Below are 18,340 nucleotides of genomic sequence, written 5' to 3' on the forward strand. Positions count from 1 at the left end.
GCCTTTCCCTTTGATTTGCAACCCTTTCTTTTTTTAACCAGGACCATCTATTGAGACCATGGGTGTCTATTTAAGCGCATAAGATGGATTTCTATTTAAGTATGTATGCTGCAGTCACATGGTGAAACGTATTTCATATTATTAACTTGTAACAATAAAAAAAAACCTTCAAAATGCACAGATCCATCTTACTTGCCAAATTTTGCTGGCCTGAATAGTATAGAAACCCACAGACAATAATCACCTTAGGAAGAAAAAGAGTTCCCAACACCTTTGGGCACATGACATCACATGAAAACAACTAAAAGAGGAAGAGTGTGAATTTCCTGTGACTCTAAATGTGTGTTGTTCAAAAACAGTATACTTAATACTTGTAATTTTAAAATTATTTTTATTGCTTTCACAATCATCTCCAACATCTAGAAATATGCCCTGCCTTCCAAATATGAAGAGGTCATTTTAGGTAGCATACATTGTTTCTTTTAACGTGTTACCTTGTATTTTATGTATGGTTTTCTATTTCTACTTTTTAAATTTTTATTTAATTAAAAATGTTTTATTTTCTGCTTACATGCATATCTAGATGGTAAGCCTCTGTCAGATGTGTAAGTGGTGATTTTTTCCCATTCACTTAATCAATGGTGTCCAGAAAGAATTAATAGAAAAGAAAGGGTTGAAGTGTATGTGGACTTGGAGGTAAAGCCAGTTGAGGAAATATGGGATGGATAAACTAATGCTAAAGGCTTAAGTGGTATGAAAATCCGATATTGCAGAAGATCACTAAAATAAAACATGAAACACATAAAAAAGAGATAACATCCATCATTTTATAATGTGGTGTCATCAACTCCAACAAGACAGAACAGGCTAAGAAATAAAATGCCCAGTGCAAGGAGCCAGTTACACTTTGTTGTTACTGGGGTACTGTGGTCCCTTCAACTCCTAAACCCTACAGGCCGTTGCTATTGCTCTTGATTACCCTCCATAAGTTTACAATAAAATGCTGTTTCCGAAGAGGAGCGATAGAGCATGGAGAAACCAACCTGGTACTACCTTGAAGCTTAGCCCCGCAGGCCAGCATCCATAGTGCTGCACTGAAAGGCGGTCTGCACACTACCAGAAGATAACACTAATGTTCGCCCTACTTAGCTGTCAGCCTTGTGAATCACAATAAGGTCTGCCCTTGGAAGACATGACCAACAGGGCTGTAGTGACACACTTGTCATGGGGTAAAAATCCACACATGGGATCCAGAACGCAAGAGTAGACAGATGGTAGGCCATAGGAAGGAAATTACTATTATTATCCTTCAATGTAGAAATAGTATTAACTATGAGGTGATAAAATGAGACACGCTTGGCAGCTGATAGCACAAATCAGACTCACCTGATTGTTGTCAGTTTGTTTTTTAAAATTTATTTTTTATTTTTTTAGGGTTATTTTTATTGGATAGTTTACATATTTACATTTCAAATGTTATCTCCTTTTTCAGTTACCCCCTCCCCCATCCCCCCTTCCAGTGCTTCTATGAAGATGCTCCCCCTCCTACCCCACCCACTCCCACTTCAACATCCTGGCATTCCTCTACATTGGGGGAAACAAGCCTTCACAGGACTAAGGGCTTTTCTTCCTACTGATGTTGGAAAATGCCATCCTCTGCTACATATGTGGCTGGAGTCATGGGTCCCTCCATGTGTACTCTTTGGTTGCTGGTTTAGTCCCTGGAAGCTCTGGGGGTCTGATTGGTTGATACTGTTTTTCTTCCTATGGGGTTTCAAAGCCCTTCAGCTCCTTCAGTCCTTTAACTCCTCCATTGGGGCCCCTATGCTCAGATGACGAGAGCATCTTAATCTGTATCAGTAAGGCTCTGGCAGAGTGTCTCAAATGGTAAGTGGCTATGAAAAGAGGACATAGAAATAGAGGATTGGAGGAGAGTGATTGAGTAGGCTCAAAACTAAAGGTATAACAACTCAAGGAATAAGAATATCTTTCAACTTTAAACCAGGAGAAACATTTGTATGTTCCTGCATACATAGTTGTTAAGAGTGTAAAATTTGTCAGAAGATTCCACCAACCAGTTATCAAAGTGACTTCAGGCATCTTTCAAAACCAATTTTCTTTCTTTTCCTATCACAAATGGTTGGATGGTCCCTGCCCCTTCAAGACTACAGTCATTCTCTAGCTGTATCAATTCAGAAACCCAAAGAAATCAGTCCATTACCTCTAGTATCACTTTGGGTAGAGAACGGCCACCAGCGATGTTTTACATCCCTAATTTATATCCCTACTCAGTGCCTAGCTCCTCTGTGCTTGTTGCCATACAGGTGATCCTTTTGAATAAGTCACACTGTATGGAACTTCCCACTCCATCATGAATTTAAAGGCTACATAGTATTTTGGTGAATTTCTTAAGATTCACTTGTGGACCACTGTAGTCATCCAGTCCATGATGGCTAAGTCTCTTATTTTTACTGTTTGCTCTCTCTCCGGAAGAAGCCCTTCCTCAGGACTGAACGGATGCCCCCCCAATCCTTTATGGCATTATTCCTGTCTCGGATGTAAAGAACTGTAACTTTCTAATGATCTCCTACGTCAAAGGTGTTTATATATAAAGCTCATTACCTGAGGATCGAGCTTTCTAGAAACAACCAATATGTTGTTCTGCTCCATATCTAGATGCAAAAAGGACTTACGAATGGAATTGTAAAACTCTTTCAGTTTGTTAGGAAAAACAACAACAACAAAAAAGAATAACAACAACCACAAAAAGGAACTCAAAGTTTCTCATTTAAGCATCCCCGAAAAAAATAAACAACAAACAGTAAAACTTAATACGATCATTTACGCTTGCATATGTATTTGTCATTTTTCTAGAATAGTGGACCATGAGGTATTTCCTTTGTGTTATATTTGTTCCTTACCTGAACATAAAATCTTATTTCTTTTAGCTAAGGAATTGTAGCTGAAAAGACATATATTTTAAATTGATCATTAGTATACCTTTATTATTATGCTCTTCTATATAGACATCAACCTTTATCAAGCCTTCTGAACTCCTACAAAACTTCTAACAATCCTGGTATTAAAACTACCTAAATAAATAGCAACAAAAGTCTATGTAATTCAAAAAATCAAAAATCTTTAGATAAACATGTTTTGGAAGTACTGTAGAAATCTGGTGGAGTGCTTGAAACTATATTTGCCAATCAAAATCACTCATTCGGTACTTCACCAGAAGCAAAATTGTGATCTAAAAGGACAAGAAGGGATATTCTTCAATTCTGTTTGCATAAACAGCTAGATGATATCTGCCAATTTTTCAAGCCATACTCATAGTATAGTTTTTAAAATCACTGCAGGGAGGTGGTGGTATTCACCTTTAATCCCAGTGCTCAGAAGGCAGAGACAGAGGCAGAGAGGGCTACAAGGCAATTCCAGGATGGCCAAGGCTACACAGAGAAACCCAATCATAAACAAACAAACAAAAATGAAATCACTCCTGAACCTATATACAAACATGCATGGTGGCATCTGAAAACAACTTCCCCCCTCCCTCCCTTACTCCTTCCCTCCTTCCTTCACTTTTGGTTGAATATTACAATGTAAAGACATTATCCTTTAATATCGCTATTCCAAAAGTTTACTTAGAAACTTATGTATTACTTAGAAACTTTTTGTCAATGGGAAGAAAGTTGTAGGTCCCATAGATCTCAATGCTCCAAGTATGAAATGTCAGTTCTTACTAATCAAAAGATCTTACTACTCTTCCTCCAATAAAATTTCCATGTTCTTCGAGTAAACTAAAATCTGGAGTGCTGCAAAGGGCTCGATTTATAGCCAGATTCTGTCAATTCAGTTTGCTGCTTCACCTGTTTGAAACCAAATTAATAATATTTAGCATAGCTTATGTTAGTTATGTTGATGTCAAAGACAGGGTAAATGTGAAGGAGCACAGCACAGATCTTGCCACATAGTGAACGGGCGATATTTGTTGGCTCTCAAAAAGTCACAAAGGATGCTATTCTTCAATCCTATGTACAAATCCAACTTTCTGCTTAGAAATCATCTCTTAAAATTACATATTGACCTGTTAAGGTCTAGGGACAATTTTGAGGTGTAGATGAAATATTTAGGTCTGTGTAAAATGTTAAGGCCTAGATGGAGCATTAAGACCTAGGCGACTGTTATCTATCTAGCCTGAAATTTTGTGGTATTATTCATGTTACAAGCAAACTTTCTCATGTGTTGTTTCTGCTATTACTAGGAAATTTTCTCATGCACAAGTTGATCACATATTCTGTTATGTCTGTGTCCTTGGAAAGCAGTCAAGATAGAACTGCTCTGTGTAGTTACCCACAATAAATGTTGCTTTTAATCATGTGTCTCATATTTTATTACAGAATTACTTTATCTACTGGAATTTAATCCCAGATTCAAACTACTACATGATGTTCATAATATCTCATGGTGAATTCTAGTGTGTGAAAGACTGTCACTTGTGGTTACATTGATGAATCCAAAAGAAAAATATTCTGCCTAATTTCCTCAGCCCACAAGCTGTCTATTGTTATTCTGTTAAAGATTTAAGAATATCTGCTTAATAGGGAAGAAGAAACTACTGCTTTCTAACATGAGGTCGGTGTCTATGGCAGAAATATTTTTCAGATTATTGATGTCAAGATAATACCATGATATAAATATATATTTAATTTGGAAGACATGGTACAACCAGTTCTGAAGAAACATCCAATCCAGTTTCAGTATATGTTTGTAATATAAGAGAGATATAAAATACTTCTCCATGTTCACAGTACCATTAAGCATGGAAAATTATATTTCAATATTAAATAAACATTGCATAAACATTTCTAAAAGTAAACTGTATCCTACTTCTAAAGAAGGAAGTGGATGGAGTTCTATGTTTATAAAGGAGAAGTAAGTATGCCACGTTGTTCAACTAGAATAACCCTAGCTGCATTCTACATACTTCTTCTTATGCCCACAGTTAGTGTAGCTTTCACCTCTCATATATGAAACTTCTGTTACAGCATACGGACTATTAGAGAAAACCACAGCTGGAAAATTCAAAGAACAACTGAGCAGGGCTACCCAGCCACATGGTTACATCTACAATAGAGTATCCATATTTAAGACACAGGTAAAAATCACAGCTAGAGGGTGGAAAGATCGCAAGAGTCAGGCGAACAAGTTTGCTGGAAACTTCTGTCTTCTATAAATGACAGAGGAGTTACAAGCATGAAATCTCAGTGTATGGTTAATCTAAACAAGACCCAACGTTCACACCAGTTTGTATGCCAGTGTGGATGGGAGGAATCTCTCAGGGCTCCATCCATTGATGAATGCTAGTAGACAGTTAGCAACTGCTTTGGGGAGGAGAATTAGTCTCCCACAGGGATGAGACTTCTTGGTTATCTAATGACAAGTGCTTAGCACTAAAAACAAATTTATATCTACACAATAGCATCTATGAACTTGATAAAGTGTGATTAGAGGAGACTGAGGAGGGGTTTATAATATAAAGTTACATATGTATGGAACTTAATTATTAACCTGATACAGTAAACACAGTAAAATTTTGCTGAAAAGTGAGCGAAATTTACACAAAATATTAAGAAGGACTATCTGGTTTTATCTATATCATCTCTCTCTCTCTCTCTCTCCATATATATATATATATATATATATATATATACACACACACACACACACGTGTATATATATATGTATATATATATATATTCTGAGAGGGATTAAAATGATGATATAAGGAAGAAAATGGATGGCTCAGATCATCACTTGGGTAGAAAGATGCTAAGCCATTATCTATAGACAGTTTCTAATTGTACTTAACAAAATGTGTTGGGCATTTTAAAAATACTTCAAACTTGAAACTAGCAAATGGAATCAACAGTGATATTTATAAAGATGTCATATCATACCACAAGCTCTGTGAGCTCTTTAACTCAATTTACATCGGGAAGAAAACAGTGCGTAACTGAAACTGTACAATGGGGAAGTACTAACGTAAGCAAACAATCTTCAGATTCAATTCGATCCCCATCAAAATTTCAACACAATTTCTCAAAGATATGAAAAGAGCAATTCTCAATTTCATATTGAAGAGTAAAAAACCCAGGATAGAGAAAACATTCTTAACAATAAAAGAACAGCTGGGGAAATCACAATCCCTGACCTCAAGTAGTACTACAGAGTAATACTGATAAAAAATGCATGGTATTGGTACAGAGATAGAAAGGTTGATCAATGGAATAGACTTAAAGACCTAGAAATAAAACTACACGCTTATGAACACTTGATCTTTGACCAAGAAGTTAAAAATATACAATGGAAAAAATGAAAGCATTTTCTATAAATTGTGATGGTCTAACTGGCAGTCAGTATGTAGAAAAATGAACATAGATTTGTATTTTCACCTTGCATAAAGCTCAAGTGTAAGTGGATCAAGGACCTCAGCATAAAACCAGATACACTGAATCTAATAGAAGAGAAAATAGCAAATAGCACAGGGGAGGAAATTCCCTAAACTGAACTCCAATGGTTTATGCTCTAAGATCAAGAAGTGGCAAATGGGACCTCATGAAACTGCAAAGCTTCTCTAAGGCAAAGGACACTGTCAATAGGACAAAACGGCAATCTACAGATTGGGGGGAAAAACTTCACTAACCCCAAATCGGAGGGAGGGCTAACATCCAAATTATAAAAACAACTCAAGGAGCTAACCTTCAAAAATCTAGACAACCCAATAAAAATGGAAAATCAAGCTAAACAGAGAATACACAACAGAAGAATCTTGAATGGCTGAGAAGAACTTAAAGAAATGTTCAAAGTTCTTAAGAATCTCGATTGGCAGAGAAGCACGTAAAGAAATGTTCACAATCCTTAGTCACCAGGGAAATGAGAATCAAAATGATGCTGACATCCCACCTCATACCAGAAAGCATGGCTAAGATCAGAAGCTCAAGGGAAGGCACGTGTTGGTGAGCACGTGAAGAAAGAAGAGCACTCCTTCATTCCCGGTGGGATTTTCAACTGGTACAGCTACTCTGGAAATCAATCTGAAGGTTTCTCAGAACATTGGAAATACATCTACCTGAAGACCCCAGCTATACCACTCTTGGGCATATACCCAAAAGATGCCCCATCATACCACAGGGCACATGCTCCACTATGTTCATAGCAACCTTACCTGTGTTAACCAGCAGCTGTAAACAACCCAGAGATCCTACCACAGAAGGATGAATACAGAAAATGTGGTTCATTTAGACAATGACCGGTAATCCTGAGTTTTGCAGGCAAATGGAAATATCCTGAGTGAGGAAACTCAGACCCAAAAGGACATGCATGGTATATACTCACTAATAAGAGGATATTAGCCAAAAATTACAGAATACCCATGATAATTCCACAGAACTCAAAAACTCAAAAAGGTTAACATGCTGAAGGGCCCAAGTGAGGATGCTTCAGTCCCACTTGGGAGGAAGAAGAATGCAATCACAGGAGGCAGAGGGCAGAGGAGAAAGTGATCTGGATGGGTGAGAGAGCAGGAGAGAAAATGAGGAACATGATCAGGTATTGGGGTGCAGAGAGAAGCTCTGAGGGCCACTAATGAATAGAAACATGTAACCTGGAGGGGGGACCCTCTAGAATATACTGAAGACCTAGGAGGTGAGAGACTCTTAGGACTCAAAGGGAGGGACCTTAGATGAAATACCCAACAGAATGGAGACAGAACTTTTAGAGTCTTCCTCCAGCAGAAAGACAGGGCATCAAGTGGAGGGATGGGGCTGAAATCATACAGTCAAAAAATCTGATGCAGGATTGTTCTTGTCTAAAAGAACTGCAGTGGCAAAAATGGAGAAGAGCCTGAGGAAAAGGAGGTCCAGTGACCAGTCCAGCTTGGGATTCATTTCAAGGGGAGGCTCCAAGGCCTGACTCTATTACTGATGCTATGGTTTGCTTATAGAGAGGAACAGCATGGCAGTCCTCCAAGAGGACCAACAAGCAGCTGACTGAGGCAGATGCAGATGCTTATAACCAACCAATGAACTGAAGCCAGGACCCCTGCAGCTGAATTAAGGAAAGTCTGGAAGAAGCTGAGAAGGGCCACCCCATAGGAAGGCCAGCAGTCTCAACTAACCTGGACCCTTGAGATCTCTCAGACACCGAGCCACCATTCAGGCAGCATCCAAGAACTGATCTGAGGAGTGCTTAGTCTGACCTCAGTGAGAGAAGAGGCAGCTAATCTTCATGAGACTTGAGGTCCCAGGAAGTGTGGAGGCCTGGCAGGGTGGATACAGAAGGCAGAGGGAATGAGATCACCAACTGAGGAAAGGAGAACCAGTAGGGGGGGAAATGCCTGAACTGTAAAATGTAAAGGTTAAAAAAAAGAGAGAAAAGTGAAATACCGGACCCATCATTTGAGGTAAATGAGGTTAAGTGTAAAGTATCTCTTCAGTGACATTTACAGAATGTCTTTTTGATACACACACACACACACACACACACACACACATACACACACACACACACACAATCATGAAATACATGATAATCCATGATAATCCATGCATTTTCCTCTCAAGACTAAAAGGAAGTAAAACCCAACCCCTTATGATGAGACATGGGTTAGTTTTGGGGGAAAGGACAAAGTACTTATCCATGGAAATGTTTCTTTCTCATAAACATTTGGTCCAAGAAGCCACTTTGAGGTCATACTCACAGCCATCAGAAGGAGGCTTTCCCCACAAGAGTCAACCTTACTCTGGAAACAGCATGTAAGTGACTTTTAAAGGCTGATGGTTTCATTTTGATGCCTAAGGGTTGTTTACAAAGGACAGAGCACAGTTCCCTTTAGTAGGTCTGGTTACCTTAAGCTCAAAGACCCTGGAGCTGGGTTGAAATCTATTTCAAGAGGAAGTGGGACCAACAAAAGTGATCCTTATACCTTTCACATTCTTACCAGCAACATCCACAGGTTCTGCAAACTTTGCTCAACTTTAAAGGTTCCTGTCTGATGGGGCTCATTGTAGGCAGAAAGAATTAGAAGATGACAAAAATGCTCACTTAGGCCACTCCGCTGTCCTTTGAATTAATTTATTACCTCAATAAAGGACCACTCACGAGGATGCAAGTGGAGAAAAGCACTTTGGTGGAATGAAAGTCCCAAGTACTTTGCAAAGATGCGTTAAGTCCCCGAGCTGGCGACTACTGCGTATTCTATTCCACAACGTAACTGGAGAGAATCATGTAGTTGTGTTTGACTACTGAAATTTGCAAGGCTCTAAGGCAGCATATAAGAGTTTGTTATATTGTCTGTTAATTAAATGACTTTTTATGTTACTTCCACCTCTTTATTGCCCAGATGCCAGTCTCGTGGTTTCAATGTAAGTCTCCCTCTCATTTTACCTTTTCACACGGAGTCACTGAATACATAAGCCACATCTATAAAATAGCTGTGAGTAGTCAAACATTGCCATGCATTTGAAAAGGAAAACAGTGTTCCCATGAAGAAAGGAAACAATAAGAATTACAGTTGAAAAGATAAGTGCATCTTAGCATATGCGTCTTTTTGTTATGGGAAGCTACAAAGTGAAAACAGTACTGTAAAATCAGGCACTTGTGTGACAGACTGTTCACTCCACGTATTCTCATCAGTAGGCTTGTCATCCCAGTTGACTGAAGTATATGGTTGAGCCCATGGTAGGCTGTTGTCACCCGTCTTCTTAGGTAAGCCCTCACTTCAGATTCCCTGTCCAACTGCACAGTCCAATTTCACCATGTATCCCAACAAACCAACATTATGTTTCCCTCAGTAATTTTTCATTGTTCAATTTGCCCCTTTGATATTAATCCCCATTTGTCCCTTGCTATATTCAGAAGTTGGTTTGACTATGTTCAGATTTAGTCTTCATCTATTATAGAACATTCCGAATGAAGTCCTATTTGCCATTATTTTTAATCTTCTCTTTACATGACCCCAAGAACTGAAAAGCTGTGTGTCCCACATACAAATTTTATTCCAAAAATGGAAGCAATTTATATTCTTATGAATAGATGACATAAAGAATATACCACAAGAGAATGCTCTCTGCCATTTAAAATTTAAAAAAAAATGATGACTCATACCATGGCACACACCATTTCTTATAAACATGGTAAGTGAAAGATCAAAGTTACAACAAAATACACTGAGTATGATTTCTATGAAATGTGCAGGGTGCTTTAGTTTCTTTAAACAAAAAATTAATTACTCTTGGCCAGGAACTGCAGTTGAAGGCACAGGGAAATTTTGGGAATGACTGATGACGTACGAACTTCCTTTAGGATAATAAAAACAACCCTAAATTGACTGTGATGATGGTTAATGGATTATCAATAAATGAAAATTATCTGATTTCTAACTTAAATGAGTGAGTAAAATAAATCCAGAAAAAGATGTTGTAGTGAAAAGGTAGCCTTGAGTGCTCATACCTAAATTTCTGTATTGAACACAGTACTTTCTCAAAATTTCACAAAATAGTCTGCAATACTCGAGAACAACTTGGGAAGGAAATATAACCCTAAGCTTACAGAGCAGTAATATTTTTATAATTGCTATCAATCGCTCATCCATGTATCTGTCCATAAATCATACTCCTAGTTCTACGAGTCCTATTTTTCAAAGTGAGAGTTAAAAAACAAATACCTTAAAAAGCACACACCTAGCATCCTAGTCCTGGGGAGGTGACATTTAGAGGATCTTAAGTTCAAGGCCAGCTTGCAGTACAAAGAAATACTTTCTTACAAGAGAGAGGAGATGCAGGAAAGGTAGATGTTTAGGAGGTGAGCAGTGAAGGAATATTTATTTCCTTAATTAAGTGGAACTTTTTTTTTATTTTTGCACTTGAATGGTATCTCACTATGCATCCCTGACCAGCCTAGAACTTGTGGTCTTCCTGTCTACCCACTCCTGTTATAATAAGTCTGCTTCACATTGGATTTTGGCAACTGTGTTGCCATGAAAATCAACCTACATGAACCCTTAGAGTGAGGGCCTCATCACTGTGCTCCAGAGTCCTGACTGTATCAGGGGTAAACATCTTACTTCAGCAATGTGGAAGGAACTGAATCACAGAATAAAAACAATAGTTGACTGAATTATAAACTACAGATGAGCAAATTTCAGTTTACTACGCTGTGTTGCACCCATTGCATTATGAAGGTCTAACCACACTATTAAGGACACATGTGCATACAGAACACATGAGCGTAAGTTGAGTTTAGCTCCTGCTTTTTGTTTAGAATATTTAAGAGATTCTTGCCTATACAACTAGAGCTTGGATATCATCTGGCAAAATGAAACAAAACTAATGAGCAAATGAAAAATAAATCCAACACTTGCTTCTCTGGGATTTGGGAAAAATCTAACAAGCCGGAAAAACAATCATGACATATCCATCCATCTTCACTGTGAACTCTGCAGTTCAACTTAAGATACCAATCATGAAGTTCATGGGAATTTAAAGTACGAGGACAACTGCAATCTTCCTACAATTTGATTTCTTTTAGCTATACAGATAGAGTAAAAACTCAGCAGTGAGAGCCACAAACTTGTATTGAATAGACGCTTTGGAAAAGAATATAACCTGATAGAGAAAATTAGCTCAGATTTCATAACAATAGAACTTGAAAGGAGTGAAACTAAGCTCTATTCACAAAGACAATGGGATGGAAATGGCTTTTTGTTGTGATTACTCAAGAGGAATATTTCCATGATAAAACATCTCTACTCCTTTGTTTGATGATTGGTTTACATGGGAAAATATCTGGAGAGAGGCAATATGGGGGTGTTGCTTTACAAAGAATGTGTACAATATTTGAGAGCATCTTTCTGTTGGTGGATTCATACACTATTGTTTTATAATTTCATCATAAATTCTTTGCATAAAATCCCTAATCACAGAATATGCGTAATATATAAAAAACAATAGATGAGTCTGGCTTGCACAAGGGGTCAAAAAGTCGTATTGTAGTACCCTTTAAATATTAAAACAAAACAGAAGTTTAAAATATTGTTAAACCAGTCATTGAAACTTTAATACTGTTACCTAACAAATACCTCTGAAATGTCTCGGTGGTTATTGTAATATTTGTTCTCTGAAAGAAATGATAAGTTAAACTCAATACTAATGAAAAGCTTTACAATGTGTGGGGGCATCAAGAATAGTCCAGAGCTTTTGTGTTATGAATGGATAACACAGGTATGGCTCTGGTTAAACTCAGTGGGTCACAGTATACATAAAAATAATATGACTTAAAAAAAGCAGAAAGGGTCCTGGCAGGAAAGATAAGAAAAGGCATAGGGAAGAGTCAGGGAGAAGATGGGATAAAGAGTAACCAAAGGCATGGATGAAATCCTGAAATCATTTTAATCATTTTAAAATCATTTTGATGATTTTAAAGGCATTTTCCACTTCCGATATAACTACTGTGGGTTAGATCAAACACGAGAGCTCAGTTTGAAAACTGTTTAGGCTATATATAAGTACAGAATTTAAGAGATAAAAGACCACAAGAGAAACAATTTCGTTGTCTGAAATAAATGGGAAGAAACACACAAAAATGTATTTCTTAAAGTGGCTGTATTCACAGACATAGTGTTGAAGTAGACAATATGTCTAACGCATTCAAGACCCTGAGCTCAACCCTTAGTCCAAAGACAAAAGGACACACGGGTTTTCTCATGTCATACTCTTATTTCTCTTATACGCTATCCTCAAAACTGCCTGAGCTTTCAGAGTTGCAGTATCTCTGAAGGGCACTCTGGCTAGAGAAAATAAAGTTGGCATTTTGGTGGGTCTAGAAAAATCCAAAATTTGTATTCTACTTATAGAAGGTAAAGAGTAGGGGCACTACATTGCAATACTACATGACACTCTGTCAGCCTTGTCCATGGAAGGCAACCCTAGCCAGTATTCCTGGCCTTTGACTCTGGTGTGCATTTAAGAATTGATTATGGATCCCAGTGTTGGAAAACAAGAGCTCTGTTTTGTTTCAATCTCTAGTTGATTCATCAAAACAAAGCTGGCATATAAAGAAAACTTATAAATTGCATAGATCTGTTTAACATAAAATATGATTCGTGATCTCCTGGGTTGATGGCTATGTCTTCTGGGGAATATGTGCATGCCTAAGCAAGGTCAGTCATGGTGCAATAAGGAAAGTTTCCAGGCTGTTTCATAGTTGGATGGCAGTTTTAACCTATTTTGAGATACAGGATTTCTATGTTTGTATATATACAAAATGTAAGAACTTATCTCTGAACATAGTTGATGGCAAAGTCGAATGGTCTCTTAAATCGATTAATCAGTGGTTGACTTCAATAGTTTCTGGGATAGATAAGAAGATAAACCTTTATAATTTAACATGTAACAAGACATGTCATCCTAATTAATAAAATTATTAAAAACAAAATGCATATTTTAAACAGTGTCTTCTAGATGCAACAGGACTGATGCACACTGAGACTGTGGTAACATGAGCAGAGCCTGTGCAGGTCTAAGACAAATAGGATCCCAGCACTGAGAAGGGAAGTGGACATAAGTCCCCATCCCTAACGAAGAAGGTATTTCAAATTTTCAACTGCTCTTAAAGGAAGAACAAAATTTTCCAATGGAGTTCACTGGGTAGAAGGATTTTAATCTAACAACACGTTTACTTTGATCACAACCAAAGACCTAGGTCTTTGTGATCTGGCTGATAAGCAGACGTGACATTAGTACAGTCCTTTAATACTTCTGAGTTGATCCCTTTAGTATACACCTTTAATCCCAAGCGATGATATCTTATTGAGGGTCAGACAAAATGATGAATTAGAGAAAGATCTGACAGAATGAGTCAGAGATAGTCTACACCCAACTCTCATGAGGACATCACAGGCAAGAGAAGCTCTTTAAGAGCAGTATGAGGAGAGAAGCTTAGTCAGTTGAGAGTCAGGGCAGTGAGTGCAGTGCAGAGGAGTTGGGTTCATTTCTGACTTTATGCATGTCAGTAGAGGTCAGCAGGGGCAGTTGAAGGCAGAGAATAAGAGAGAGCCAGAAGATCAGAAAAAATTGCAAGAATTAGTTTGAGGTCAAGTGGAGCAATTCAGTGAGAAACTGAGAGCAACCAGGTTGAATCAGTCAGCTTGAAGAGGAGTTTGAGTCAGAATAGCTGAGGTGAGCTTATTTGGCAGTGAGCCTTTGAGACAACAATTACATCTGGCAAATTAAGGATACTTTTATAGTGCTAAGGCGAGGACCTGGTTCAGCAGTAAATGACCAACACACACACACACACACACACACACACACACACACACACACACACACACACACACACACCACGGAGTTGGGAGGGAAAAGAGAGAGATGAATAAACAAATACAAACAAAAAAACTGAGTAGATACATTCAACACTGGGGAAGAAATACAAAGTCTTCCTCTAACATCTACATAGATGGAGATAAAATTCAGAAGTTAAAAACATGGTCTACTCTTCTGAGGACCCAAGTTTGATTCTTAGCACCTACATGGTAGCTCACAATTATCTGTCACTTTAGCCCAAGGCATCCAACACTCTCTTCTAGCATCCATGGGAAATGTATGTGCATGGTACAGACATACATGCAGACAAAATTTCTATACACATTTAAAATATTAAATCCAAAGAGTAAAACCATCTCTCTTTCAAATGTTCCACAGAAATGCATACATTCTATATCTATTTTGCCTACATTAATGAAAGAAATGGTGACTTCAGAGCTTAAATATGAACAACATCCCTCTTCCTCTCAAATGAGGACTAAGAGGAATCTGCTCCCGTAAAGTACTTGGCAGTCAACAAGCAGAAAATGTCCTGGGGTCAGCTCCACTATTCTGCATGTCTAATAAACACCATGCTGTAGGAAATAATGTCACAGTCAAATTGTCCTGCTCTGCACAGTTGTATTCATCTCATGGTGGCAACAGTTTGAGTGTTTTTCCCGGGAGACATATGTATCTCTGTGACAGCTGCATTGCCACAATATGCTGCGGAGGCTCGCGTTGACAGGTCACATCCTGGATCTCACATTCTAAATGGCAGCTGGGAGATGCCTGAAGTACTTTCTCACAGTGGGTCAGCTCAGCATCCAGTATCCGTCTCTTCCAGCTCTCTTGGCCTCAGAAACGAAATGTGCTTGTACACATGACTGTCAGAAGCTCAGGTCATATCCTCATCACTCTGGTTCTGCTCTAAATAGCAGTGACATTCCAGAACCAAATATCTACAACTCTTCAAGAACAGCCCGGTGTCTTTCAGGATCACTGTGTCCAGTGCTTTATTGACTTTTTATGTCATCAACTTTGACTGACGCACTATGAACATGACAGGTACAGTAGATAAATGCTACTTAGTTGCGCAAGTTTCAGACTAAAATTTCTGAGTGCAGTCATGAATGTGTGTGTGTGTGTGTGTGTGTGTGTGTGTGTGCGTGTGTGCGCGCGCGCGCAAAACTAAGACACTTAACAGTCCTAGAATATTACTGTGGCTACAACTGAAAAACATGGGCCTACTTCCACCAGCAGAAAATAATTCCCCATGTTAGTCTTGTCTCTCTTGTATAATACTGACTGAGGCCACATACACCAACCACCTTACAAACTATAATTGGTCAATGGATCATAAGTTGGTATGTATTAACACAAGGGTCACTTCTCTCAGCTCTTTGGGGTTCCTCTTTTTGCCAGAAATGCAGTGTTTTAGGACTTTCAGAGTACCTACAAGAAAGGTCTCTGCTATTCCTCACTGTCAGTGTGATTTTTGCAGGATCCAAGGCCCTACTTTTCTTTAATAAAACCTTAAATGACAGTATTTTTTTTAAGGATTTCTCTAAATGTTGTTCTTCACAGAACAAAATATCTTAGCGATAGTTGTAAAAAATAGGTTGAGTTTAGAATTCCCAGCAAAAGTTTGCAAAATTATTCCCTCTGGAAAAAGCCCTAGATTAATTCCTAAACTCTATCACTTGCAGGATTCTAGAGGTCTAGAGCCATTTCACTTGGATAATTATGAACTCGGTCTCTTGAGACTTGAGGTACATCAGTCACAGAATTAGTGAGATGAACCAACAGATTGCAAAAGTGCATGGCAGATTCATTGCCTACAACTGTAGTTTCAGATCTAGAGAAGTCTGACTTTGCTGTCTGTTGTCGAGTTTCAGAGCAGAGGTAGAGTTCTTAGTGAGAATTCCTCATCAGGAAATTATGGAGACATTCAATTAGCTTAACTTTAATAGAACCAGAGCAAGGTCCTGGCTTAGATTCCTAAACAACTATGAATGCTGATGCAGGTAAAATCTACATAAAACAGAATAAAGCTTTGGACAGCGGAGTGCTATTTATAGGTACAAGATACTTCTGCACTGTGTCTTTGTCTACGCCATCTGACTAACATCCTTCACACAAGAATCTGTGTCCTGAGTACTTAGTCTCACTCCACCGCTACGCTCTGACATCTGGCCAATCACTCAAAAGTCTCAGGACCCTGAGGAGCCCAGAAAGATCTTTGTGAACCAGGAACTGTTTTTCAGCCTTCTTCTTCCTCCTCATTTAAAATAGTTTTCTTTGACCTTGATAACCTAGCATTTGCACTGCCCCTCCCACATAGATTATAAACATAAACTCAATCATTTCCCTATTATAAACACATATATCTTCTTATCAATTTTTTCCTTGGCTCTGCCCAGCTAAATGCATCAAAATTACTCTTAATCAGAAATCTCTTGGTTGAATTCTATTTTAGCAAAATAATGAAAAGGCAGAAAAACAAAGATGGATAATAGTGGAGCATCTATATTGGAAAAATGAAAATTCCTAAGTGAATAAGAAAGTAGGTATTGATTTCCTAATCCTTAAAACCCTCGGCATACTAGTATATCCTTTAGAATGGCTACATTTCTACCTAAGTACTTTTTTGTTCTTTAAGGAGACCTGGCATTTCTAATGCACAGCTCGATAATATGAACCTACAGAGCCTCATTATTTCTTGTTGGTTTCATGTTACTGAGAGCATAGGCATGATATTTTTCCAGGTATCTGTCACAGACATGCGACAGTGAAGTGAAATGTTTATATGGTCCAGCTTTGAAGCTCAGTCCTACCATTCCTAAAATTATAATACAACAATCCTTGGAGGACACTGTCAAAGGTGTTAGAATTTAGCCTGGCCCACTGTTTTGCCCATGACGAGCACTATCAGGCTAAGGGTGTTGAAAGACCAGATACATTTGTCATGCCAGCATTTACAAGATATCTACGCTGATTCTTCATTCCAAAATCTTTGTAATTAGAATGGTATTTATTTTATTAACTGTTATGATGATTAAATTTACCATCTGGACAGTATTTTTAATACTACCTGAAATGGAGTTAGCATGAAACTGGGTATGTTTGCACACATCTGTAATCTTAGCTTTTAAGAGCCTGAGGCAGGAAGGAAGAGAATTTTAAATTAACCCATACCTCAGGGTGAGACCCTGGATAAGAGACACCAAAGATGTGATGCTCAGTACAGTGACATTCAGACACATGTCCTTCGATATCTGTACTGTAGGTGTCTTTGGGTGTACAAGGATATTCATAAAAACACAGATATGACAGAAACACACATGGAAAAGCATATAATAGTTAAAAGGCAAGAGGATCATTTCTGCAGACAATTCCATACCTAAATTAGCTGAACATTGCATGTTTTCTAATATAACTATTCTTGAGTCTGTTTACCAAGGTCATCACTATATGCAATGTTTGTAAAAGTGCTTATCAAGTAAGGCATGAGGATAGATTTATCTTAACATTTAAATTTATAGTTTTTTTTAAAATAAACCTCTATAGATGTTTACATGTACTTAATATTCACCGACAATTTTCATTATATGTTATCACTAAAACTCATTGCTGAATTAGCCCTGACAAGACACTCAACAGATAGAGGCACCACCTCAGGAGCCTGTCAACCTGAACTGAATGATCAAACACTACCCTGAAGTGGAAAAAAGTCAACTTTATGACGTTCTCCTTTGACATCTACATGTATGCTATGGGCACAAACACAACAATAATAAACATTCATTGTTTAAAATATTACTGATTCGCCACAGAATTTTAGTAACAATATCCTACTTATCTACATAAACTAGTTGTGCAATTCTTTTCGTTTTTACTTATCTATCAACCACTTTGTTTTGAGGATCTGCATTTGCATTTACTCTTCTGGCAAATAAACAAAGAACAGGGCAAAT

General features: G+C 38.0%; 1 protein-coding gene across 1 annotated transcript in view; it reads right to left on the bottom strand.

Moving 5' to 3' along the window:
* The window catches only part of St8sia4 (ST8 alpha-N-acetyl-neuraminide alpha-2,8-sialyltransferase 4), a 92,354-nt gene that overhangs the window by 5,153 nt on the left and 68,861 nt on the right, over positions 1–18,340 (bottom strand).

This window comes from Rattus norvegicus, chromosome 9, assembly GCF_021556685.1.
Source record: "Rattus norvegicus strain SHRSP/BbbUtx chromosome 9, alternate assembly SHRSP_T2T, whole genome shotgun sequence".
Taxonomy (NCBI): Eukaryota; Metazoa; Chordata; class Mammalia; order Rodentia; family Muridae; genus Rattus; species Rattus norvegicus.